General features: G+C 37.8%; 1 protein-coding gene and 1 pseudogene across 3 annotated transcripts in view; both read right to left on the reverse strand.

Moving 5' to 3' along the window:
• The window catches only part of CFAP299 (cilia and flagella associated protein 299), a 730,672-nt gene that overhangs the window by 146,276 nt on the left and 558,005 nt on the right, over positions 1 to 26,391 (reverse strand). The window lies entirely within an intron of this gene.
• LOC127483367 (U2 spliceosomal RNA) lies at positions 17,494 to 17,661 on the reverse strand (annotated as a pseudogene).

Here is a 26,391-nt window from a genome sequence, read left to right on the forward strand (position 1 = left end):
AACAGCATAAAATCTGCATAGCTTAAGCATTTTCACTGTCAGCCTTGCCTTGCCGCACATGAAATCAATTTCTTCTACAATGACTTCCTAATATACCTAAATGACAGGAAATCACATTCTTCCAGTCCTCCTTGTGGGGAGCAACCTGGACTGGACTGAGTTACTGGAATTGGGACTTATTCTATGCATCTGCTCTCCCACAATGTGGCGCTGGGAGAGGAGAAAACAGCTTCTACGCAGCTGCCTCCAGTTCAGCCAATAAACTGTAGGACTTGCTCCTGATTGGAGGAGAGCAGCGTACTCGGCGTGTGGGCAGCCGAGTTGGGATTGGCAGAGGAGGACTATAAAGGAGGAGAGAGACGGCATGCACCAGGAACATCTATGGGGAACATCTAAGGGAACCCGTGCAGCCCCCGAGAAAGCCGGCCGGCGGTGTGCCGCTCCCCTGCGGAAGTGGGGAATGTGGCCAGGGGGAACTGCCCTTCCACGGAGGTGGAAGGGATAGTAGCCAACCCGGGAAGAACCAGCAGCAAACCCGGGGAGGGCCGAGCAGACGAAAGAACAGCGCAGGGTCCTGTGTTGCTCCTCCACGAAGAGGGGGAGCGACATAATGGTGCCGTGACTCGGATATGAAGCCTAGGCAGGGTTTAGTGTCGTTCCTCCACGAAGAGGGGGAGCGACACTCCTTATATTTCATATGTCCACCAGTTCTTCTAATGATTGTCTCTTTTTGAATTCCATGTGCACACTTTTCAAGTTAGTTTATCTAACTTATCTAACTTACTGTGAGGTTGAAGTGTTTTCCTATCCCTGCATGGGACATTCCCGTGAGAGAGATATTTTTAATTTACCCCACCCCCTTCATTGAGCTACAGTAATTTAAATTATCTGATTCTATTCATACTTAATGTTTCAGTTTAGAAGACTCTGAAATAATTTTGAGGAAAACTGTGTTTTCATGATCCTAGGTGACATTTTAATGTGACAGCACACTATTTTTAGTGCCTTATGTCAAACAATGTCAAGGTGTTCCAAATCTCCATATAGATAGCTTTGACCTGCTTTCTTCAATTTTATAAAATTGCTATATATCTAGATTCCTCTTTTTGGTTGGGGGGAGGGATCTAATAAAATGATTCCTTAGAGGCAAGCATTCAGCCTAGCAGTTAAGATCACCATATTCCATATCAGAGTACCTGGGATCGATATCCTGCTCTGGTTCCTGAATCCATCTTTCTGCGGATGCTGACCCTGGGTTCTAGCCATGTGTGTAGGAGACCTGGTTTGAGTCCCTGGCTCCTGGCTTTGACCTGGTCCAGCCCGGCTGTTGTGGGCATTGAGGGAATGAACTAGTGGATGGTAGCTCTGTCACTCTAATAATAGAGTCCTTATATTTTCTTGAAAAAAAAAATGCAGGAATGATGAATGATGTGTTAAATAACAAAGCATGAGTGGCTAGTTATAAAGTATAAAAAGCAACAAACACTTTACTATTCTAGTGATAGCAAACATCTTGTCAGAGCAACAGAATGAAAGAGAGTAGGCCCAAGTAAATACATCCTAGTATACAAAAGTATTGTTTTAAAGAAGCCATGAAAGAGCAGTTCATTAAATAAAAGCTCTTGGTAAAAATTGCCAAACTATTTGGAGTCAAACAAAACAAAGTAAGAAAAATGATGACATTCTTTTTTTTTTTCAGATTTATTTATTTATCTGAGTCAAGTTACAGAGTGGGGGAAGGGAGAGAGAGAGAGAGAGAGAGAGAGAGAGACGTTTTCCATCTGCTGGTTCACTCTCCAATGGCTGCAATGGGTGGAGCTGGGCCCATCTGAAGCTAGGATCCAGGAGCTTCCTCCAGGCCACCCATGTAGGTGCCTGGGCCCAAGCACTTGGGTCATCCTCTGCTGCTTTCCCAGGCTATCATCAGGGAGTGGAACAGCCCCCATTCAAACTGGTGCCCATGTGGGATGCCAGAGCAGCAGATGGAAGCGTAACCCACAATGCCACAGTGTCAGCCCCCAGTGATGACATTCTAAAACTAAAATACATTCTGCAGAGATCAAAAATGACTAAAGTATAAAAGCTATAAAAACACTAGAAGAAAATATATGTATCCTCTCACAGCTGTGTGTTCACCGCATCAATGAATTCAACAAACTAATGAACGACAGAATGAAAATATTTGAAAAAATTCAGTGGTGCTGAACACATACAGACTTTCTTTCCCTGTTATTATTCCCTAAGCAATATAAGTAATAACTATTTTTATAGTATTGATATTGTCGTAGGTGTTATAAGTCATCTGAGGATCATTTAAAGTACATTTGTGGAGGCTAAGAGAAGCAAGAATAGGCAGAGGGAGAAACAGAACAACAGTGAGTTTCAACAGATGCATCAGCTAGTCCTCCAAGGAGGTTTGGTGCCAAGATGGTACACACACACACACAAGCTGAATATATATTTTTTTCCAGTTTTCAATTTTTGGGAATTTAAAATTCTTTAGTGTCTTCCCCAGCATTTTCTCAGTAATATCCTTTAGTACATCTCTTGGACAAATTTGATGTAGTACTTGCATATTTATCTTTTAGGTTTCAGGTTTTCTGTTATACTTTCTATCTCTAGGTCTTGTCATATCACATGTTACACACCAGTTTGATCTTCCAGCTCATTAATTTGATCTTAAATATAGGCAGTTTGCTCTTGACTGTATGAAGTTGTATTATTTAGATGATCACATTCATCAATCAGGGGTCAGCTGCACTCTGGCTTTTCCACATAAGAAAAAAATCAATATGAAATTTTGAAATGAAATATGAAATGAATTAAGATGAAATTGAATGTTTATAAAATCATCTGACGGTCAAGTGGAACAGGCTGGAAATTCTGGGAACAATTTCCAGAACTACATGATAAAATTGGCCTGGTAGGGGGAATACTAATTTTGCCACCATAAGGGATCTGTCACCAGCAATTCTGGCTATGTCCAAATGCCTCAGCCAAAATCCATGGGTAAGACAGGCCTCGTATTTTGCTGGTATGAGACCATGCAGGATCAGCCTTGACATGTACCAGTACAGATGTCCTGGGTACTTTCAAGGCCTACAAATCCAGAGAACAGAGACACTTGGCTTTGTTAGAACTGTCACAGAAAAGCCACATGCCTCCTTGTCTGTACCAGCAAGAAGACACAATAAAAGCTAATATGTGGCATCTACCTCCTTGTGTTCACTGCTGCTTTCCATATCTCACAGAGTGTGTCCACTTTAAAGAATCCAGCCAGATCCCACACAAAATCCAAGTGGTAGAGGGACTGGAGAAATACAAACTTTCCATTCTCTTCCATGCAATAGAGTATGCTCGAAAAAATTAGAATGGAGTTGAGTGGAGGAGCAATTCTTGAGCATTTGTTGAATCGTATTTTTTTATTTTTATTTTGCAGGTAGAGTTACAGACAGTCTGAGAGAGAGAGGCAGAGAGAAAAGTCTTCCTTCCGTTGGTTCACCCCCCGAAAATGGCCACTATGGCCGGCGCTGCACTAATCCGAAGCCAGGAACCAGGTGCTTATTCCTGGTCTCCCACATGGATGCAGGTGCCCAAGCACTTTGGCCATCCTCCACTGCCTTCCCAGGCCACAGCAGAGAGCTGGACTGGAAGAGGAGTGACCAGGACTAGAACCTGGCACCCATATGGGATGCTGGCACTATAAGCACCTAGTGTTGTGGTTAAGTTGCTGCTTGGGATGCCTCCATCCCTTATCAGAATGTCCCAGCTCCTCCAATTGCAGTCCAGCTTTCTGTAAATGTGCACCCTGGGACACATCAGGCAATGTGCCAAGTACTTGGGTTCCTGCCACCCACGTGGGAGACCCAGATTGAGTTCCAGACACCTGGCTTCTGGTTGGCTTCACTTTGGCTGTTGTGGGCATTTGGATAGTGAACCAGCAAGATGGGAGATCTCTGTCTCTGTGTTATCTCTCTCACTTTCAAATACATGTAAATGAAAGACAAATAGAAGGTTTAAGTTCACGAATATAGGAAGACAGTTCATTGCAGCTGTGACTCATGGATCAAGTTATGTTACCCAGTCCAGATCATAGACGCATCGTATTTACCTGTGTTATAAAGTTAAGTTTTAGCATTACTCTGACTTATTGAAAAGAGACTATCACCCACTGTTGGAACTGTGTAGATGCCATCACAAGAACCTTTCACATCACTCTGTTGTTTCTGTAACTTCCTTTTATTCAAAATGCTCCCTTAAACTTATATTCACACAGACATTTTTATATTGTTTACTACTTCCCTTAACATTCCCTTTTTTTTTTTTTAACTTTTATTTAATGCATATAAATTTCCAAAGTACGACTTATGGATTACAATGGCTTTCCCCCCATACCGTCCCTCCCACCCACAACCCTCCCCTTTCCCACTCCCTCTCCCCTTCCATTCACATCAAGATTCATTTTCGATTATCTTAATATACAGAAGATCAGCTTAGTATACATTAAGTATGGATTTCAACAGTTTGCTCCCACACAGAAACATAAAGTGAAAAATAATAGATGATTTTTTAAAATGATGATGAAATCAGATTAGACCTATTGTCATGTTTAATCCCAGTGAGAGTCAAGTTGGGAATTGATAATTTCTTTCTTTTTTTTTTTTTTTTACAGAGGATCAGTTTAGTATGCATTAAGTAAGGATTTCAACAGTTTGCACCCCCATAGAAACACAAAGTGAAATATATTGTTTGAGTACTCGTTATAGCATTAAATCCCAATGCACAGCACATTAAGGACAGAGATCCTACATGAGGAGTAAGTGCACAGTGACTCCTGTTGCTGACTTTACCAATTGACACTCCTGTCTATGGCATCAGCAATCCCCCTATGATCCAGTCATGAGTTTCCAAGGCTATGGAAGCCCTCTGAGTTCTCCGACTCTTATCTTGTTTAGACAAGGTCATAGTCAAAGTGGAGGTTCTCTCCTCCCTTCAGAGAAAGGTACCTCCTTCTTTGATGGCCTGTTCTTTCCACTGGGATCTCACTCGCAGAGATCTTTTGCCAGAGTGTCTTGGCTTTCCATGCCTGAAATACTCTCATGAGCTTTTCAGCCAGCTCCGAATGCCTTTAGGGCTGATTCTGAGGCCAGAGTGCTGTTTAGGACATCTGCCATTCTATGAGTCTGCTGAGTATCTCACTTCCCATGTTGGATCACTCTCCCCTTTATTTACTCCATCAGTTAGCGTTAGCAGGTACTAGACTTGTCTATGTGCTCCCTTTGACTCCCAGTCCCTTCACCATGACCAACTGTGAACTGAAACTGATCACCTGGAACAGTGAGATGGCATTGGTACATGCCACCTCGATGGGATTGAATTGGAATCCCCTGGTATGCTTCCAACTCCACCACTTGGGGCAAGTCAGCCTGAGCATGTCCCAAATTATACATCTCTTCCCTCTCCCGTTCCCACCACCATGTTCAACAGGGATCACATTTCAGTTAATTTTCAACACTTAAGAATAACTGTGCATCAATTACAGATCTAAACCAGTCATATTAAGTAGAACAGATAAAAAAACTACTAAGAGGTATAATGTATTTAGTTGTTCATTAACAGTCAGGGCTATGCTGATCAAGCCACCATTTCCCATAGTGTCCACCTCACTCCAACAGGTTTCCCTCTTGGTGTTCAGTGTTCAGTCAGTCGTCACCGATCAGGGAGAACATATGGTATTTGTCCCTTTGGGACTGGCTTATTTCACTCAGCATGATGTGTTCCAGATTCCTCCATTTTGTTGCAAATGACTGGATTTCGTTGTTTCTTACTGCGGTATAGTATTCTAAAGAGTACATATCCCATAATTTCTTTATCCAGTCTATCGTTGATGGGCATTTAGGTTCCCTTTTATTCCAGATTTGTTCAATTTTCTGCCTCACCAAATTTCTGTCTCCATGTCTTTCATTGAGTGCTTTTCTTTCTTTTCACTTCTAGTTCTGGGCCTTCAGTTTATATCAAGATTAGCCTCGCAAGTCTCGAGTGCCAAATGCCTTATCTCTAGTCTTCGAAGTTCTTTATAATTCACTGTCTGGCAAAGCAGCTTCTCCACTAACTGCCCACTGAACACAAAGCAGACACCACTACCTTGGTGTTGGTGGGTCACCTCTCTGCATGACCCCACAGATCTGTGAGTCAGCCACCTGTGGTAACCAGAACAGTCTGTAGCTGCAGTACACAGCAACATTAACCAGATCATAAGGAGATCAAACCATAGCCTTCGTCATGGTCCTTGAAGCGCAAATTATTAACAACTCAGTGAAACAATCACCAATACTCCCATCTTATTAACTCAATGGAAAACTGAGGCTACATGCTTTCAGGCATGTCAACATTTTAATATAATGAATATAAAATTAACATGAGGAGCAAATTATTACCATAGCTGGTCACAATTTATGTAACAAAAGCACGTTTCAAAATCACGTTTTTTTAAAATCATGTTTTAAGGAACAGTTACACAATGATGATTACATATAATTTATAATATGTATATTTGTTTTGGAAATATATTTTTGCAATGCATATTGAATACACATGCTTCTGGGTAAAAATATGATATCACTGAAAAGTTATCAATTAAAATATACAATTTGCACACCAGAAATATCTTGGTAAAAGATTGTTGAAATTTATTTTTTTTAAAGATTTTATTTATCTATTTGAGAGGTAGAGTTACAGACAGTAAGAGGAAGAGACAGAGAGAAAGGTCTTCCCATCCGCTGGTTCACTCTCCAATGGCTGCCACGGCCAGAGCTATGCCAGTCCGAAGCCATGAGCTAGGTGTTTCTTCCCCATCTCCTATGTGGGTGTAGGGGCCCAAGGCACTGTGTCACAGTGGGTTAAAGCCCCGGACTGCAGCACCAGCATCCCATATGGAAGCCAGTTAGAGTCCCAGCTGCTTCACGTCTGATCCAGCTTCCTGCTAATGTTCCTGGGAAAGCAGCATAGAATGGCCTGAGTGCTTGGGACCCTGCACCCATGTGGGAGATCTGGAAGAAGCTCCTGGTTCCTAGCTTTGGCCTGGAGCAGTTCCAGACATTGAGGTCATTTGAGGAGTGAACCAGAGAATGGAAGACCTCTCTCTCTCTGTCTCTTACCGCTCTCTGTAGTATTTAAAAAAGAAAGTATACAGAAGGAAGATTATGAGGGGCAGCTTTGGGGGTTCATGAAAGCCAGGTAAGGGGACCTTGTCTTTGTCCTGGAAGGGATAGGAGTCACTCACTGAAGTTTTAGAGTATTGCAGAATGATGAAATGAGAGTTGGGGCAAGTGTACTAATAGTTTTCAGGAAATAGTGAAAATGGAAGGAGAGAGGGAGTGGGAGAGGGGAGTGTTGTCGGTGGGAGGGAAGTTATGGGTGGGGGGAGCTATTGTAATCCATAAGCTGTACTTTGGAAATTTATGTTCATTAAATAAAAAAAAGAAAAAAAAAGAAAATGGAAATCATGATGCAAGCTGCCAGGTTTTTATACTAAGAAGCTTTTGTAACAAATAGTCAAGGGGTGATAAAACTAGGGTGGTGTCAATTATGACGCATTCCCAACATGTACTGGAGGAATAATCCCTCCTGTGTAGAAATCCTTGCTTTGCTCCATTTCTCTCTTATAGAAGTTAAAGGGTTTCTCTAATAGTTAAGAAAAAGTATGAGGCATTATCATGGAACACTTGCATGGTTTATTCTGTCAACAACTGTACTTCCTTAAAAGTTTTACTTTTTGTCCCCTACATTGAAACAATGTAATTCCCCTGTTCCTAGCCAAAGGGTTTAGCTATAGTACACTATCAACAAAATCCTGAGTGATCCCTTCCCACGTAATTATAGGGTGTGCCACAGTGCAGATGTCTCCATGCAAGGCAGGAGTAGCCTGCAATTAGTCAGAAGAATTCTGAAGCAAATGTGGTTAGAGGCAAAAGGTTTACTCTAAATTTGACAACTCCAGCTATAAATAGTTTGTTGCTCTCTTTCTTTCTTTCTTTTTGGTCTTTGTTAAGGACATATTTGCTTCATCTGAGCACTTTCATGTAAAATAGTATTACAGCTATGGATGCCATATGTAAAAGCTGTTTTTGCTTTAGATTGGTTTCTCCCCACTCAAAAGGGTCTGAATAATCCATTATGAAAATGTCTGCATTTTCCTGCATCTGGAAGGTGTGCATATAAATGTATAATGCTTATGTGAGGCTCAACTCAGGGGTTCATGTATCTGATTGTAAATCATGTGACTGTACCATGACCACATTAAAACTGAACCACAAATAGAAAAGGAGAATGAGCTCTAACCTGTAATTGTGGCTCTCAGAATCAAGACCCTCACAAGCACTTAGTCCTAAATGTGTCACATGTATGAGATACTTGGAAAACTCACATTAGCTAATGTCTAACATGTGCAGCATATGGAGCGGCAGGTTAGCAACTTTTGCAATGCTTATTTTAGGGAAAGACAGAAATGATCGCTATATACTCAACTCAAAGGCATTATGGCTGACCATGAAATATATACTGAAACCAAAGACTTCTACTCCACAAAATTCAATAAGTTCCCTGTACATCAGAATTCAGAATGTATTATGGGGTATTTTGGAGTATACACTTGAATGCAAAATTATTTCAACATTTTTCATGAAATTATGGTGCTATTCTATAGGAAATCACTTAAAATACAGCTCAACATCACATCATTATATTTGGTATTTCAGATTACACAGATGATTGCACTGTTTTGTGTGCAAATGTACTCGGCAAAGGTCATCCAGGGTAGCCACATGTTACAATCAACAAATGCCAAATACCTTCTTCAAATAGAATTCTCAACAAATATGGTTTTGTCATAATAGCAAATGAATCTTAGAAATTCTTGACTACTAAACTGAATGGTTTAACTCATTGCAGTCTCAGAATGAAAATCCTGAAATGTAACTTTTGAATTTTTGCATAGTTTCATTTAAATGCTTTACCTTATGTATAACTTTTATTTAAAAAGCTTCGTATCATAAAATAAAAATAAGATGCTTCCCCTTTCCCCTTTTTTCTTTCCCCCTTACTAAAAGCATTTAAAATGCTTACAGTCTGTGGGCAGTTCTTATCTTGGTTTTCCCAGTTTGTTACATGTGTATGTAGCTACTTTAAAAATCTTAGACATAAGGTGATTCCATCAATGAGCTACTCCTACTCTTCTCTGACCCCACCCTTTCAACCAGGACACGTTGAAATGGGCTGTGTTTTGATTTCTAAGTACAAAATATATTATTAATGAACTAGCTCCTGAGTATGTATGTTTGAAATGTCTGAAATATGTCATCAGTCAAAGGTATGCAGTAAACTATCAGTATGCTCATTATTATGCTTATTCAATGTGAAAGCTGACTTTAAACCAATGAGATAAAAAGAACAGGATCTTTCAGTATAGCATACCATGACCTAGGGATGAAAGTGGAAAAGAGCTTATGCTAAATTTCAGTTGTTAAATGTATTTTACTACTAAAGCCTATTTATTAAAAATTGATGGTTTTATGTACTGCATTTGGCTTCAAGAATTTTTCAAAGCATTTGAGCCCAAGAATTTTTCCAAGCATTAAATAAATGTGCTTATATAGTTTCTGATTTTTATCTAGTGCATCAATGTGATAAGAGTGCATGGGCGGCTGGTGCTGCAGCTCACTAGGCTAATCCTCCGCCTTGCGGCACCGGCACACCGGGTTCTAGTCCCGGTCGGGGCACTGGATTCTGTCCCGGTTGCCCATCTTCCAGGCCAGCTCTCTGCTGTGGCCAGGGAGTGCAGTGGAGGATGGCCCAAGTACTTGGGCCCTGCACCCCATGGGAGACCAGGAGAAGCACCTGGCTCCTGCCATCGGATCAGGGCGGTGCACCGGCGGCAACGCACCAGCCGCGGCGGCCATTGGAGGGTGAACCAACGGTAAAGGAAGACCTTTCTCTCTCTCTCTCTCTCACTATCCACTCTGCCTGTCAAAAAAAAAAAAAAAAAAAAAAAAAAAAAAAAAAAAAAAAAAAAAAGAGTACATGGGATATATGGCTTACTGCAGTATTTGTTAGTTGTCGCTCCCCTACTCGTGGAGGAAGGACACTGGGCGCTGTTTTCTTTCCTGGGCCCTTCCCGGATTTGCTGCTGCTCCCCCACCTCCGCGGAGGAGCGGCACCAATGAGCTCTCCCACCAACTCTCTCAGGGGGCCCGCCTGTTGTCTCTCTCTCTCTTTTATAGTCCTCTCCCACCAATCCGTGCTCCGCTGCCCGCGTGCTGAGCACGCCACTTTCTTCCAATCAGGGGTTGGATCAGGAACCAGCTAATTGATGAAACAGCTGTGTAAGATTTGTTTACTCCCTCTCAGCGCCATATGGTGGGAGATCAGATGCATAGAGTTAGTTTCAGTCCACAGTCTCAGTACTTATTTGTCTCCTGGGCACCCCACCATGTTGCGGGAGACGGACCCTGCTCCCCACAGTTAGTGACTTCACACCAGGTATATGTGCAGATTAATTTTGAATCTAAACTAAAGTAATTCTGAAAGTCAGAATACATTCCTTTGCTGTGCTCACAAATTAGTTGCACATTTAAAACATACATCACATGTTTCATTTTAGATGACATCAGGCACATTCAGGGTGGTATGGCCATAGACATGTTTTATTTTAAAAATAAATTTTATTTAAAATATATCTAACAAAATATTTGACAAAAATGTTTATTTCTACCCTCTTTATAACTGTTCTTCCTTCTCTTAAGATTATACATTTACATAAAAACTATTTAAAGTACAGAACTCTGTTGTTTCACATACGCATTTTGCTTCTAATAGAAGCACCTTGTGCAACTTTATAAACTACCATTCTTCAGTTAACATTTCTGATGCCTTGTGAATGAGTTCAAAGGTGGTTCTCACTTTCAAAGTATACTTATATAATTGGGTGTATAATTTTTCAATTATTAACAGAAAACTAACATCTTAGATGGTTAATAATTAACAAGTCTCATCCCAGAGATGCCCTGTGGTTTTCTGCTAACTAACGTCATTTAGATTTCCTCAATTTCTTACTATCTAAGAGGAAAGGAGTGTTGCATGTAAATTGATACTTGGCTCCCAGGTCTATACCGATGCCATTGGAAAGGGTGCCACTTCTGCCAGTAACGTTCAGCACCTCTTTGTTGACCCAGAAAATTCCAGTTTATCCTTCATGACCCAACATAAATGGTATACCCTGTCTAGTTTCTTCTGACTTTCTGTAATTACTGGAATTAAAATCTTTTCTTTGCAGTCCCAACGGCACTGCAAATGAACAATGAACTCCATAGAGTAGAGATTTTTGCTGGCTTGTTTTGTAGCATAATCTTTAGTGATGTCTCTAGAAAAGCAACAAGCTCAAGGTAGAGGGTCAAGAAATATTTACTGAATTAGTCTCTCTTTGAAAATACATTAATTATATAGATGTTCTATATTATATTTTGGTTCTGTATTTGACTGTCAATTCCTTAAGGACATTTTTGCAATTTCGAGTTCTATAGGGCCTTTGACATAGTAAATGTTCACTAAATATATAATGAATTGATGTTTAGAAAAATGAATTCAGAAAGCAAGCAAAATATTTTTTGAAATTGTAAACAGAATATGGAGAATTATGTGTTAATCTCTTTAACATGACAATGTTAAATGATAAAATATGTAGTATGTTCATACATAAGAGGCATGTTCAACATATTCAGCAAGTCTCCCTTTCACAAACGTGAAATCAATCAGCATGAATGTGTATTTGCTCTAGTTTCAGGAATGCATAACGAGTATACCCACAATATCTTTTAGCTGTTTGATTGTTTTATCATTATGGCTTTCAAGATATCCTTCTTATAGTAAAGTCATTGTAATCTGACATGATGTTAATTACTCTACACAGAATATTATAGGACACTTGAGTGCAGAGACTATTTTTGTACTTGGAGCTTTTAGGTACTACTATGCTCTGGATAGATGTTCAAAAACTGCTTTCTACTTTATTTGCTAAATATGTTTTTTTACTTTGAAATCAATTATTTTATGAATGAAAGAGATGTTACCCTTAATTTCTTGAAGTATATAGTTCAGTAGGAAGAACTTATTTATCTCACTTTCCTCAGAATGTCTCTTAGATATAGAACCCAAATACCACTTCCTGGTGTATGCCTGTGTACTCAAAAAGGAAATTTCAGTGAGAAAAATGGACAGTTTAGTATACTTGTGACTCAAGGTGTTTTTAATTTATAAAATGAAGAGCAATAAGAGGATTAGTTACAAGATTAAGGGCAATACAGCAAACCCTCTAAGATAACAGCAAACTTTATCATCACATCTGATAATTTTGACTATCTTCCATTTGTCAAGGTCATTTATAATATAATAGAATGTTAAGGTACTTTTGTTCCTCAGAATTGTCTAGAGATAAATTATGTGAATAAAGAAAGATAAGAGGCATGTAAAATAAACAAATTAGGGGCCGGTGCTGTGGCATAGCAGGTAAAGCTAATGCCTGCAGTGCTGGCATCCCATATGGGCACTGGTTTGAGTCCCTGCTGCTCCACTTCCAATCCAGCTCTCTGCTATGGCCTGGGAAAGCAGAAGATGACTCAAGTCCTTGGGCCCCTGGACTCACATGGGAGACCCAGAGGAAGCTCCTGGCTCCTGGCTTCTGATCCGTTCAGCTCTGGCTGTTGTGGCGATCTAGGGAGTGAACCAGCAGATGGAAGACCTCTCTTTCTCTCTCTCTCTCTCTCTGCCTCTCTGTAACTCTGCTTTCAAATAAATAAATCTTTTAAAAAAAGGAATAAATTAATAGAAATGATATCTAAAGTGGAGGAGAATGGAAGAAGCAATGATAAAATGGCTAAATTTATGTATTATCTGCATGAAAATTTCAAAACCAAAAGAGAAGTTCATATAATTATGTAGATAACAACAAAATAAATGTTATTAAGTTCTACCACATTTCCTCATATGCTAACAATATGTATGCCTTTATTATACCCACAAAATGGTTTGCAATACCATTTAAAGGTACTTCCCTGAAGTTTCTATCTTTAGATTTAAAAGTACAAAACAATTCAGCGAATTTTTAATTATCTAGACTTGTTGTAGGTGCTCTAGTTATTTAAATATTTTGTTATTATGATGCTAGTATCTTACAGTTTATATATAAATAGTAAATTTTCAAGTGATTTAATATTTTTTTTAACTTTTATTTAATGAATATACGCTTCCAAAGTACGAATAATGGATTACTATGGCTTCCCCCCCATACCGTCCCTCCCACCCACAACCCTCCCCTTTTAAAGTGATTTAATATTTAAACATAGAAGTCCAAATCCAGCAAAAGCTTGTTGATATTGTTTAAGCAATGACTTTTGTATATGAACCAAAAAGCACAGGCAATAAAAGAAAAAATAAAAAAGTTGGATTGCATCAAAGTATAAAGCTTTGTCACAAAACAGAGATCAAAAGAATGAAGAAACAAACTATAAAGTGGGAGAAAATATTTAATATCCTAAATATATAAAGCTTTCTATTAAATAAATAGAAAGAAGACCAATATTCTGTTTTTAAAATGGGCAAAGGGACCAGACATTTCTCAAAAGAGGACATATAAATGATTAACAGATACATGAGAAAATGCTCAAACTCAAAAATCATTAGGGAAATGTAAAATAAAACCATCATTAAATATCACCTAATACTTTTAGAAAGGTATCATATTCTCTTAAAACTTTATATGTGAAATATATGAAATTTGTCCCCTTTGCATAAATTTTAAAAAGTAAAAAGAAAAAAAATACTATTTTCAGAAAGACATGTATAGCTTAAGAAGAAGAGAAAAGAGAACTATGGTACATTATTGGTGTAAATGTAATTAGTACTGTGGTTATGAAAGAGAGTATGGAATTTCTATAAAATTAAAAATGAATAGAACTACCATATGATCCAGTAATCTTACTTCTGAGAACCATTCAAAGAAAATGAAATCAGTATGTTGGGAAGATATCTGTATTCTCCTGTTTACTGAAGGATTATTCAAAATAGCCAAGACATGGAATCAACCTAAGTGTCCATCAATAGATGAACGGCTAAGAAAATGTGGTTTACATATACAACAGAGACCATTCAGCTATAAAGGGGGAGGAAATCCTATTATTTGCAATGACATGGGCAAACCTGGAGAACATTATAGCAAATGAAACAAACCAGGCATAGAAAGAAAACAAGCTGCATGGCTTCACATGTAAAATCTAAAAGTATTGAACTCACAGAGGCAGATAAGTAATGGTGGTTTCAGGACTTGGGGGGGGGTGTGAGAAATGAAAAATGTTAGTCAAAGACTACCACTTTTCAATTAAACAGGACAAACAAGTTTTGGAGATTTGACTGCATAGCATAGAGAATCTAATGCTGTATTGCATACTTGAAATATGTTAAGAGACCTTAAGAGCTCTCACCATCTCAGACAAAAAAACAAAACAAAACAAAAAACCTCACACACCTCTGTGGTATGATGGATATGTTAATTAGCTTGATTTTATTATTCTCAATGTCAATGGCAAGATAATATGCTGTATATTATCAATATATACTATTTTTATTTGTTTATTAAATAAAACTGGTAAAACATGTTTTTGCAAATTTATAAACATCTTAGTTTACAGAGAACATAATGGCCCTTATGCCTTGACTTTGATTCTCAACTTTACTTATCTTTCCATCCATTCAATCCAAAAGGGACGGGCAGCTTTTGTCCTATGCCAAAGCCTAAGATAAGTTCCTCTGAATTCTGTATCTCATTTTCTTAAAAACATGTGTTTTAGCATATGTCTATAGATATTCCCTTCTCTTTCCATCAGTTCTACCACACTGCCTGCCCTCCCCCCCCGCCCAATTTTTGTTCTTTCAGCTGGTGTCTTACTAAATTTGGGCAGCTATATAGAATATCACAGACTGAATGGCTTAAGCAGAAAAATTTACTTCTCACAGTCGTGGAGACCGTAAGTCTTAGGTTAAAGCGCCAGCATGGTCAGGTTCTTGGTATGAACTATCTGACTATCTGCCTGGTTTATAAACTGCAGTCTCCTTGCCATGTCCTTATATGTTGGAGAGCAAATTCATCTCTGTCCTGCCTTTAAAAGGTTCCACCATAACAATACTTATCTCCCAAAGGGATCACCTCCAGATGCAATCATATTAGAGATTAAGAGTTCAACATATAACTTTGAGGAGAACACAACATTCAACCCACAGCAGCTGGGATATTTCCACCTCTTAACTTCTCTTTTGCCTTATTATAATGTCCCCAGTTTCATTTTCCCAATGTGTCAAGAATAATATCTATAAAACACCATCTTGATTACAACATGCCTAGGCTTGAAGAGTTTTCAGACGTCTTCTTAGCTATTCATATAAAATTTTCCATAATTTGGTTTCCTATGCCCTGTCTAGCTTCATTCGTGTTACTTCCCGCCTTACCTTTTATACTCCAGCAACAGAGAGTTTTGCCTCTAAGCTGCGTTCTGTTTCCAGGACCATGTTCATTATGTTCACTGTTCTTTATTCATTCCTTTCATCCTCAAGTACATCATCTACTTTAGTGTAGCTCTGGGCTATATAAAGAAGCCAACAGTGTTTCACGCACTACATTACATTTATTAGTACTTCTCCACTTGGAACTTTCTGAAGGTTAGGAAATGCATGTTATTCATCTTCATATAGCTGATATTTCATTGCCCGGCTAGGACAGACACTTAATAAATATCTGCTGAATAAACAAAAGAACAAGTGAAAGGAAAGGCACTCCAGCCGAAGCCGTCTACGCATGGATGTGGAAGCATGAAATCCCTTGGTGTGTCTGAGGAACACAGGATGTTACAGTGAGTTCAGTGACTGCCTAGAGTGGAATGGTAAAAGAAAAGTCAATGGATGGGGGTCAATATCGTGGCACAGTGGGGAAAGCCACAGCCTGGGAGGCCCGCATCCCATACGGGCATCAGCTTGTATCCCGGCTGATCCACTTCCAATCCAACTCCTAGCTAATGCGCCTGGGAAAGCAGTAGAAGATGGCCCAAGTACTTGGGTCTCTGCCACCCACGTTAGAGACCTGGCTGAAGCTCCTGGCTCCTAGATTTAGCTTGGCTTAGCTCTGGCCATTGCTGCCATCTGGGGAGTAAAACCAGGGGATGGAAGATTCATTCTCTCTCTCTTACTCCCTGTCTCTAATTCAACCTTTCAAATAATTAAATAACATTTTTTTAAGAATTAAAGGAGGAAGGCAGAGAGAAATTCAGAGACTGCTTTGGCAACATTGTAGAAAAGACAAATTGAAATTAGACCATAGAAGAAGCAGGGGTCATTCGGTTTTCCTAGTAGCAAACAGACCTGGACCAATGCAATGGGAATGGAATTTGAGAGAGAAAGGGATCAAGGGTCGGAGGGAAAGGAAAGGAAGGGAAAAGAAAAGATACAATAGGTTTTAAAGAACATCTGGAACTGGACTTCCTACTAAATATGGGAGTCGAATGAAAAGGAGAGTTTAGAATATCTCTTAAATTTATGATTTTGGTAAATGGTTAACGGAGATGTTGTTTATCGAGACTGAGAATTCCAAGCTGACCATTCCTTCTACTTAACACTTTCACTGCTCTACTCATTGGCTCTCCCACTCTACATCATACTGATATTCTGTGAGGTCCATCCTTTTAACCCTCATCCTGTCTCATTCTATAGATTTTTCTCGAGTGGCTTCATTTCCTTCTAAGGATTTCTGTATTCCATTCCACTGATGACTTTCAAGTCTCCTCTTTTTTTGTCTAAATGCTTGCTGCAAAGCTCTGTATATAATCAGGAATACCTCTATTTCCATCTTTGCATATACAAAACGAAACTAATCATATTCTCCAAACTGGCTCCTGCTTTTGTATTTCACATTTGGGTTAATCAAACAATTAGCTACAGATCTATCTATATCATAAATGAAGCATCATTCTTGGGACCTCCTGCTCCTTCATACCTATTTCAAATAACCAGTAGTGTCCATTTAGCTCAACTATCGGTTCAACCTTCAATACCACCTCCATCATTACCACTTCATTTCAAATTCATTTCATCATTATGTGGGCTTCTCCAATAAACTCTCAAGCTCTTTCTTTTGCCCCCAATCCTTTCATCTCTACTCAATCTTCCAAATTACTATCAGAGTGACATAAAATAGACATTTCTTTGCTTAAAATATATTTTCTTACCGATAGCCGAATCACTCATTAAAGTAGTCACTAGCCCCATGTAGTTATTACACATTTGAAACGTGGCTACTTTACTCAAGATATGATATGAGTATAAAATATAAATGTGAGTAATAATAAAATGTAAAATCGCATTAGTAATTTTATTTTGATTAACAGTTAAAAGGATAGCATCTTGAGAGGACTCTAAGAAGAAAACAGAGCAGGAAGATTAAGAAACCTGTCTTTCCACTGAGAAAAACAATTGTACTCGAAGAATCTGTCTGATATATATATATATATATATATATACACACATACATATATGCTGCACTTGATCTTAGCCAAAAGGCCTAGAAGCGATGCACATACATATATGTATTGGAACTCTGGAGTCTATTGAAGGCTTATAACCACCAAGGGAAGAGTTAGATGGTAAATTACTGTAAATTTTGGTCATTTTCATCTCTTAGTACAGAAGCAATTGCCCATATCTAATTCCTAGCCTGATAAGGAGTTAAAGCAACCTGCCCAAAGCTTGTGGGAGTTAGGCAGGGCCAAAAATGATCCTATACTTCAAATACTGGAGATTTGTACTCTGATCACTGATTGCCACTTTAGGTCATGTGAGTCTAGACAAAGATGTGGGTAGTCACAGTTGTTCCCTTCTCCCTATCTTATTATACCTCTCCTCCTCTTGAAGTTAATTCAGGAAATTCAAACAGCCAGTGATATCCCCCTAGCCTTTCTCTTTTTTTTTTCTTTCTCCCTTTTGTGAGACAAATAGCAAAAACAGAGATATGTAAAAATAACTACATATATAGGGAAATCTAAAAAGTGACCACAAATACCCAGGGAAAGGTGCATACTCTAAGAAGACCTTATTAGCTCTTGAATTTACAACTCAAATTTATTCTTGACATAGAGATAGCCTACAACAATCTAAAAGTCTATCAAAAACAGACACCCTTGAGAAATGAAGTAAATTTTATCCTCAGGGACAGTACATTGGTGGGTTAAAATTTTAAATTTTCAACAAAAAAGTAACAAGGCATACAGAGGAAGAGCAAAGTTTGGTCTATTTAGAGGAAAAGATAACTCAGCAGATACTATCCCTAAAAACCATCTGGTGGCACATCTACGAGACAACTTTAAAATTATTCTTGAAGATGCTCAAAGAACTAAAGGAAGACATGGAAAAGGTCTATAAAATAAGGTATGATCAAAATAGACATATTAATAAAAAGAGAACCAGAAAAAAAAGTTCTAGAGCTGAAAGTTTCAAAAACCAAAATGAAAAAATGCACTAGTGAAATTCAAAGGCAGATTTGAAAAGGCAGACTAAACATACAGTGAATCTGTAAACAGGAAATGGAAACTGTTGAGTGCAAAAAGAAAAGAAAGAAAAAGTAGAAAACAGAGCTTTAGGGACAACTGAGACACCAACATGTAGATGATACTAACGTTTTGGCAGTTTCATAAGGAGGAGTGAGGAAGAGAAGGGCAAATGGAATTTTCAAAGAAATCATGTTTGGACATTTTTGAAGTTGAAAATATAAGCATAAATATCCAAGAAACCAAAGGAACCTCAACATAGAACTGAATGAGACTAAACCAAGACACATTATAATCAAGCTTTCAAAATCAAATATAAATAAGTAATCTGAAAGCTGAAGAGAGGAGTGAATTTTCATACACTCCAGTGTTACTCCATATGATAACAATCAGGTTTCTTATCAGCAACCTTGGAGACTCAGAGTCAATGGTGGAAATATATTTAAAATACAAAAAAAAAAAAAATCCAAAAAAATCCTAAAGGTGAAGGTGAAAATTAAGACATTCCCAGATATATAAAATCATCAAGAGTTCATTACTACTGTACTTCCCCTGAAAGAAATGGTCAAGTAAGTTCTGCATGGTGAAATCAGTGGAAAGTAGGGACAGTAAGTTGAAGCTACAGGAAGAAATAAAGATTTATATAAAGGGAAAATACATGATCAAAGATAGAAGCTAATACTATTGTAAAAAATGATTTGCTTTCTACTTTATTTCAGAGACTAATACACTAAAAAGTATGTCTAAAAGCTAGTATTTTTAAATTTTTCTTATCTTTTTAAAATTTTATTATATTTTATTCATGTTATACAAGCTCGTATATTTCACATATACAGATTTAGGAACACAGTGATACTTCCTACCCTACCTTCCCTCCTGCCCATGCTCCAACCTTTCTTCCTTCTACTTCTCCTATTCCCACTCTTAACCTTTACAAAGATTTTCAGTTTACTTAATGATTGTAAGGTTAACCCTATATTAAGTAAAGAGTTCAACAAATAATATGAAGAAAAAAACACTGTTCCTCAACCGAAGAGACAAAGGCTATAAACAATCATGGAATCTCAAAATGTTCATTTCATTCCAATACCTTACATTGTAGATACCACTGATTAATTACCATGGATCAGATAAATCCTATGGTATTTGTCTTTTTGGGGCTGTCTTATTTCACCAAGAATAATGAATCCAGTTGTATCCATTTTGTTGCAAAAGATAGGATTTCATTTTTTATTTTAATTTTATTTTTTATTTAAAAAAATTTTTTTATCACTGAGTAGTATTCTACAGTGTATATGTACCATAATTTCTTTATCCAGTATTCATCTGATGGATATCTGGGTTGATTCTGTATCTTGGCAATTGTGCCAGTCTGAAGCCAGGAGTCAGGTGCTTCCTCCTGGTCTCCCATGCGGGTGCAGGGCCCAAGGACCTGGGCCATCTTCCACTGCACTCCCGGGCCACAGCAGAGAGCTGGACTGGAAGAGGAGCAACCGGGACAGAATCTGGCACCCCGACTGGGACTAGAACCCATTGTGCCCATGCAAATCCCAAATAAAATAGCTATAGAATATACTCAAAACGAAATGACAAAGGAATTGAGGCATCTTGCCATAAGAAATCAACTAAATACAAAAAAAAAAAAAAAAAAAAAAAAAAACAAAAAACAAACAAAAAAAACAACAAACAGTAATGTGGGAAATCAGGGAATAAAAGCTATAAGACATACAGAAAATAAGAAGTAAAATGATAGAAATCCCTGCTTATCAGTAATTGCTTTAAATGTAAATGGATTAAACTCTCCAACCAAAAGTCAGACCCAGAATATATAAAATCACATGATTTAACTAATGTTGAATATAAGAGAATCACTATAGACCTAAAGATACAAATAGATTGAAAGTGAATGATAGAAAAAGATCTATGTAAACAGTGAGCAAAAAGAAGGATGGCTATATTAACATCAAAATCATTTCTAAAATATAAAAAATGGACATTATATATTGAAAGCCAGTTCTCAAAAAGGTATTTGTCCTCTCAAAAAATTATTTGCTGCTATGGCTGCATTTACAGTAGTTAAAATGTGGCAGCAACCTACAGCTCCATTGAAGGACGAATGAACTAGCAATACAATGGGGAATTCTTAAATCTTACAACAGAATGAAGTTTTTACATAAGCCACAACATGGATGAAACTTGAGGACATCAGTTTAAGTGGAATAAGCCATTCACAAAAACAGAAATATATGACTCCATTCATATGAGGTATTTAGAGTACTGAAAATGACAGAGACGGAGAGGATAATGGAGTGGTTTTTCATGGTGTAGTTGGGAGGAAATGAGACATTGTTGTTTCATGGGCACAGAATTTCCGTTTAACAAAAGTATGAATGGTGGTGATGGTTTTACAATATAATGAATGTATTCAGTATCATTTTCTGTGGTCTGAATGTCTTCCCTAAAATTCACATTGAAACTTACTCTCCAATGAAATAGCACTCATCTCAATATGTTGCACAAAATACACTAAGACGACACTAGCTGAATATTTAAACATCATTAAGATGATACATATTTTATCACAATAAAATTAGGAAAGGGTTATATAGATCTCAAGTTAAATATATTTATACATTATGTGTAAACATTGCTATATGTTAAATGTTATTAAAATTAATTCTATGTACTATTTACATGTATGCTATAGACCTATTTTGTGGCACTATATTGCGATTACTCGTACCACTTATCTTCTGTAACAGCCTGTAGGTTCTCCCACAAACTCTCGATGCACTTAAAAAGTTTTTTTGGGAATTTAAGGTTGTAAATGGATTTTGAAATCAAATAGTTTAGATTGAATTATGTCCCTAGTTGTAATTAGACATTGATAATTTGAAAATTTATTTAAAATCTAACATGTAGGGGATCAATGGGATTGAAATGAGTTCCTCTTTATTGCATTAAAACTATTCTATGCTCCTAAATACATATCCTTTATTAACGTTTTTTCCAATTAAAGACATAATGTCTCTAGGTTCTCATGTAAGGTTACTGAGACATTTCAGTATAAAGGAGTTAGGAATATTTAAGGAAATTAAATACAAGTGCCATGATAAAGAATAGTAACTTATTATTCTATTTTTTAATTATATAATTATTCTAATTGTATGAAATTCATTATAATTAAATGGACAGAAGGATCAAAGAAAGAGACTATAGTGTTTTAAAATTATATCTAGTGAGGGAAATGCAAAGAAATGAAAAAAGAAGGCTTGACAGGTCTCATTTTAAATATTAATTTTCCCAGAATTTCTTCTATGCACTGGAGGTTTCAAGTATCAATGACTGTTTTTGATGGCAGAAAAAGCACAGTACATCTGTGTCCTTCCAAAATAGTAGAAGGAATGTTTAATGTACTCATGGATGACCACTAATGAACTCACATCACAGCAGCTAATAATGAAACCATGTTAAAGGCATGTATCAGAGAACCTATACTTCAATTATTCTTTTAAAATGAAATATGATATGATGAGAATAAGAAGTAAAAGTTAAACAATTTGATAATCAAATATACCACAACTCAAGCTCTCATCCACTTCTAAAGATACACATTTTGTTCTTAAAGTTGTATTTATGACATGTAAGAAGTTTGTATACCTTAAATAAAAGGTTTCTGGGGCCAGCACTGTGGCACACTAGATTAATCCTCTGCCTCCAGTGCTGGCATCCCATATGGGCATGGGTTCTAGTCCTGGCTGCTCCACTTCCAGTCCAGCTCTCCACGGGAGATACCCGGAAGAAACTCCTGGCTCCTGGCTTTGGATTGGCACAGCTCTGGCCGTTGCAGCCATTTGAGGAGTGATCCAGTGGAGGGAGGACCTCTCTCTCTCTCTCTCTCCTTCTCACTAACTATAACTCTAACTCTCAAATAAATAAAAATCTCCAAAAAATATTTAAAAAAAGGTTTCTGGAAAAAATATAATGTAGTTGTATTATTGAACAAAATATTAAATAATAAATAAATGTAAGAAAGATATATATTTTTTGAGTAAATCCAGGATTCAAAATGGAGAATCCTAAGATTCTAAAACCTCCATGCCATCACATTAACAATATATTGAAAATCAGTTATTATTGCTTCTTTTCATCCTTACAATACCTGTTTCTAGTCTTTCTTTTAAAAAGTAAGCCAAGCAGTTTTGATAACAATGTTTTCAAATATTTTATTTAAAAATAATGAACAAACTAATCATATTCAGATAACTTTTGGACTAAGTTCATTTTTTTTTATCTTTTATTTAATGAATATAAATTTCCAAAGTACGACTCATGGGTTACAATGGCTTCCCCCCCCCCATACCGTCCCTCCCACCCACAACCCTCCCCTTTCCCACTCCCTCTCCCCTTCCATTCACATCAAGATTCATTTTCGATTATCTTAATATACAGAAGATCAGCTTAGCATACATTAAGTAAGGATTTCAACAGTTTGCTCCCACACAGAAACATAAAGTGAAAAATAATAGATGATTTTTTTTTAAATGATGATGAAATCAGATCTCAGATCAGACCTATTGTCATGTTTAATCCCAGTGAGAGTCAAGTTGGGAATTGATAATTTCTTCTTCTTCTTCTTCTTCTTCTTCTTCTTCTTTTTTTTTTTTTTTTTTTACAGAAGATCAGTTTAGTATACATTAAGTAAACAGTTTGCACCCCCATAGAAACACAAAGTGAAATATACTGTTTGAGTACTCGTTATAGCATTAAGCCTCAGTGTACAGCACATTAAGGACAGAGATCCTACATGAGGAGTAAGTGCACAGTGACTCCTGTTGTTGACTTTACCAATTGACACTCCTGTTTATGGCATCAGTAATCTCCCTATGCACCAGTCATGAGTTTCCAAGGCTATGGAAGCCCCTTGAGTTCTCCGACTCTTATCTTGTTTAGACACGGTCATAGTCAAAGTGGAGGTTCTCTCCTCCCTTCAGAGAAAGGCACCTCCCTCTTTGAAGACCTGTTCTTTCCACTGGGATCTCACTCACTGAGATCTTCTTTCCAGAGTGTCTTGGCTTTCCATGCCTGAAATACTCTCATGGGCTTTTCAGCCAGATCCGAGTGCCTTTAGGGCTGATTCTGAGGCCAGAGTGCTATTTAGGACATCTGCCATTCTATGAGTCTGCTGAGTATCTCACTTCCCATGTTGGATCACTCTCCCCTTTATTTATTCTATCGGTTAGTGTTAGCAGATACTAGACTTGTTTATGTGCTCCCTTTGACTCAACTAAGTTCATTTTTTAAAAAGATTTTATTTATTTATTTGACAGGTAGAGTTACAGATAGTGAGAGGGAGAGAAACAAAGAGAAAGGTCTTCCTTCCGTTGGTTCACTCCCCAAATGGCCACAATGGCCGGAGCTGCGCCGATTGGAAGCCAGGATCCAGGTGCTTCTTCCTGGTCTCCCATGTGGGTTCAGGGCCCAAGCACTTGGGCCATCTTCTACTACTTTTCCAGGCCACAGCAGAGAGCTGGACTGGAAAAGGTGCAACCAGGACGAGAACCCAGCGCCCATATGGGATGCCAGTGCCACAGGCAGAGGATTAAAAAAGTGCGCCACGGTGCTGGCCTGGGATTAAATTCATTTTGAAAGTTTAAGTCATGTTTGAAAAATATAGAGGGTTTTGTTCTTTATGTTAATTTGTGACTTCCTGCTTAAAAAATGGCTTTACAGAGACCCAAAAAAAGTTTCTCTAACATCAAAAAGCACTTGCAAAATACTGTTGTGCCAAATTAGTTGAAAATGAATCAAAAACATAAGTATTATATTTCTACTGCACTTTATAAGGAGGCTGAATTTGAGAAAGCACAGTGCTTTGAGAAAAAATAGTTTTGAGATTGTATTTCACTTTTCCTTGTGAAAATTAGAGTCTCTTCTCTTTGCACAGAGTTGGCCTATACCAATTTGGTCAAGTGCCTTTAAAATTAGTTTATTTATTTATAATTTACTTGAAAGGCAGAGAGCCAGAGACAGAGAGAAATCTTTCATCCTCTGGTTCACTCTTCAAATGCTCACAACAGCCAGGGCTGGGCCAAGAGAAAACCAGTAGCCTGGAACTCAATCCAGATTTCCCATGTGGGAAACAAGGATCTGGGAACTTCAGCCATCACCTGCTGTGTCCCACAGTGTGTGTTACCAGGCAGTTGGAATCAGAAGTGAAGCTGGCACTTGAACCTAGGCATTCCCATAGGAGATGCCAGCATCCCAAATGGGACCTTAAACTGCACCAATTGCCCTCTCCAAGAGTCCATTTTTCTCACATTTGCCCTTCTTCCTAGTTGATGCCACAGCCATCCAGAACTTGAGAAGAATTTGCAGGCAATCCACATTGGATAAGTGGAATTCGACCAACTTGCTTGCCATGATTTTTCTACTAATTATCAGTCAGAAGAAGCAAGAAACTCTGGCTTAATAATTCATTATCTGATTCAGAACAAATACTTTAAAGTACAGCCTTTATTCTCTCTTACATATGTGAATTTAATTGAAATTCTATCAACAACTTGGCAACTATTTTTCCAGTAATGTTTGAGAATACATTTTCCCCTTATTTAAATTTTACTTCATAAAAGATTTCACTAGAATTTTATAGTAGTAAATATTTTATAAATAAAAATCAATACATTAAGGAGCAGTCATTTAGCTTAGCAGCTAAAATGTCTGCATCACACAACAGAGTACCTGGTTTTGACTCCGGACTCTGGCTCCTGGCTGCCGTTTCTTGCTAATCTGGACCCGGGGAGGCAGTGGTGATGGCTCAAGTAAATGGGTTCCTGTCACTTAAACAGGAGATTCATCAAGTTACTGGTCTGGTCTAGCCCCAGCCATTGAAGGCATCTGGGGACTCAATCAGTGATGAGACCCTTCACGTCCTCCTCCCATCTCTCTCTCTCTGTTCTGCCTCTCAAATTACAAAAAAATGTAAAAATCAATACATTATTTATTTCTGTCACTAACAGATCCTATTTCATAATGTTTTCTTTGAGTTGTGGGTAAGCTATCAGAGGCAGAATGCTATTAAAACCACAGTTTCGAAGTGTGTTCATTCAGCATTATGATAATTATTTTAGAATTTATTTATGTATTACTGTTTTGGGTTTATTTGAAAGGCAGAGAGAGAGAGAGAGAGAAAGCAAGGAAGGGAGGGAGGAGGATGAGAAAGAGAGAGAATCTTCCATGTTCTAGTTTGCTCTCTAAATGTCCATTAACTGTTGCAATTGGGGTAGGCAGAAGCTAGGAGGCTAGAATTCATTCTAGGCCTCCCACATTGGTATCAGGGATCCAACTTATTGAGTCAACACCTTCTGCCTCCGAGTGTGTGCATTAGCTGAGACTCAAACCCAGTGACTCCAATATGGGATGCAGGCAACCCGATTAGTGCCTTAACTATTATGCCAAATACCTGCCATGAAAATAGATATGAAGCTTACTATTCATTGCTTTTATTGTTGAAATAGGTGTCTCTTAGTTACATAATCAGAAAATGAACATATTATTGGATCCTTACTTTACATAAACATGGAAGAAACAAGCATATTTATTTTTTAAAAGTTATTTTAATTTTAATTAGGTTTTAACAGAATCCATGTAATTTGAAGAAAAAATTCTTTTTTTTCAATTTTTTAATAAATATAAATTTCCAAAGTACAACTTTTGGATTATAGTGGCTTTTTCCCCCCCAAAACCTCCCTCCCACCTG

This window comes from Oryctolagus cuniculus, chromosome 8 (assembly GCF_964237555.1).
Source record: "Oryctolagus cuniculus chromosome 8, mOryCun1.1, whole genome shotgun sequence".
Lineage (NCBI taxonomy): Eukaryota > Metazoa > Chordata > Mammalia > Lagomorpha > Leporidae > Oryctolagus > Oryctolagus cuniculus.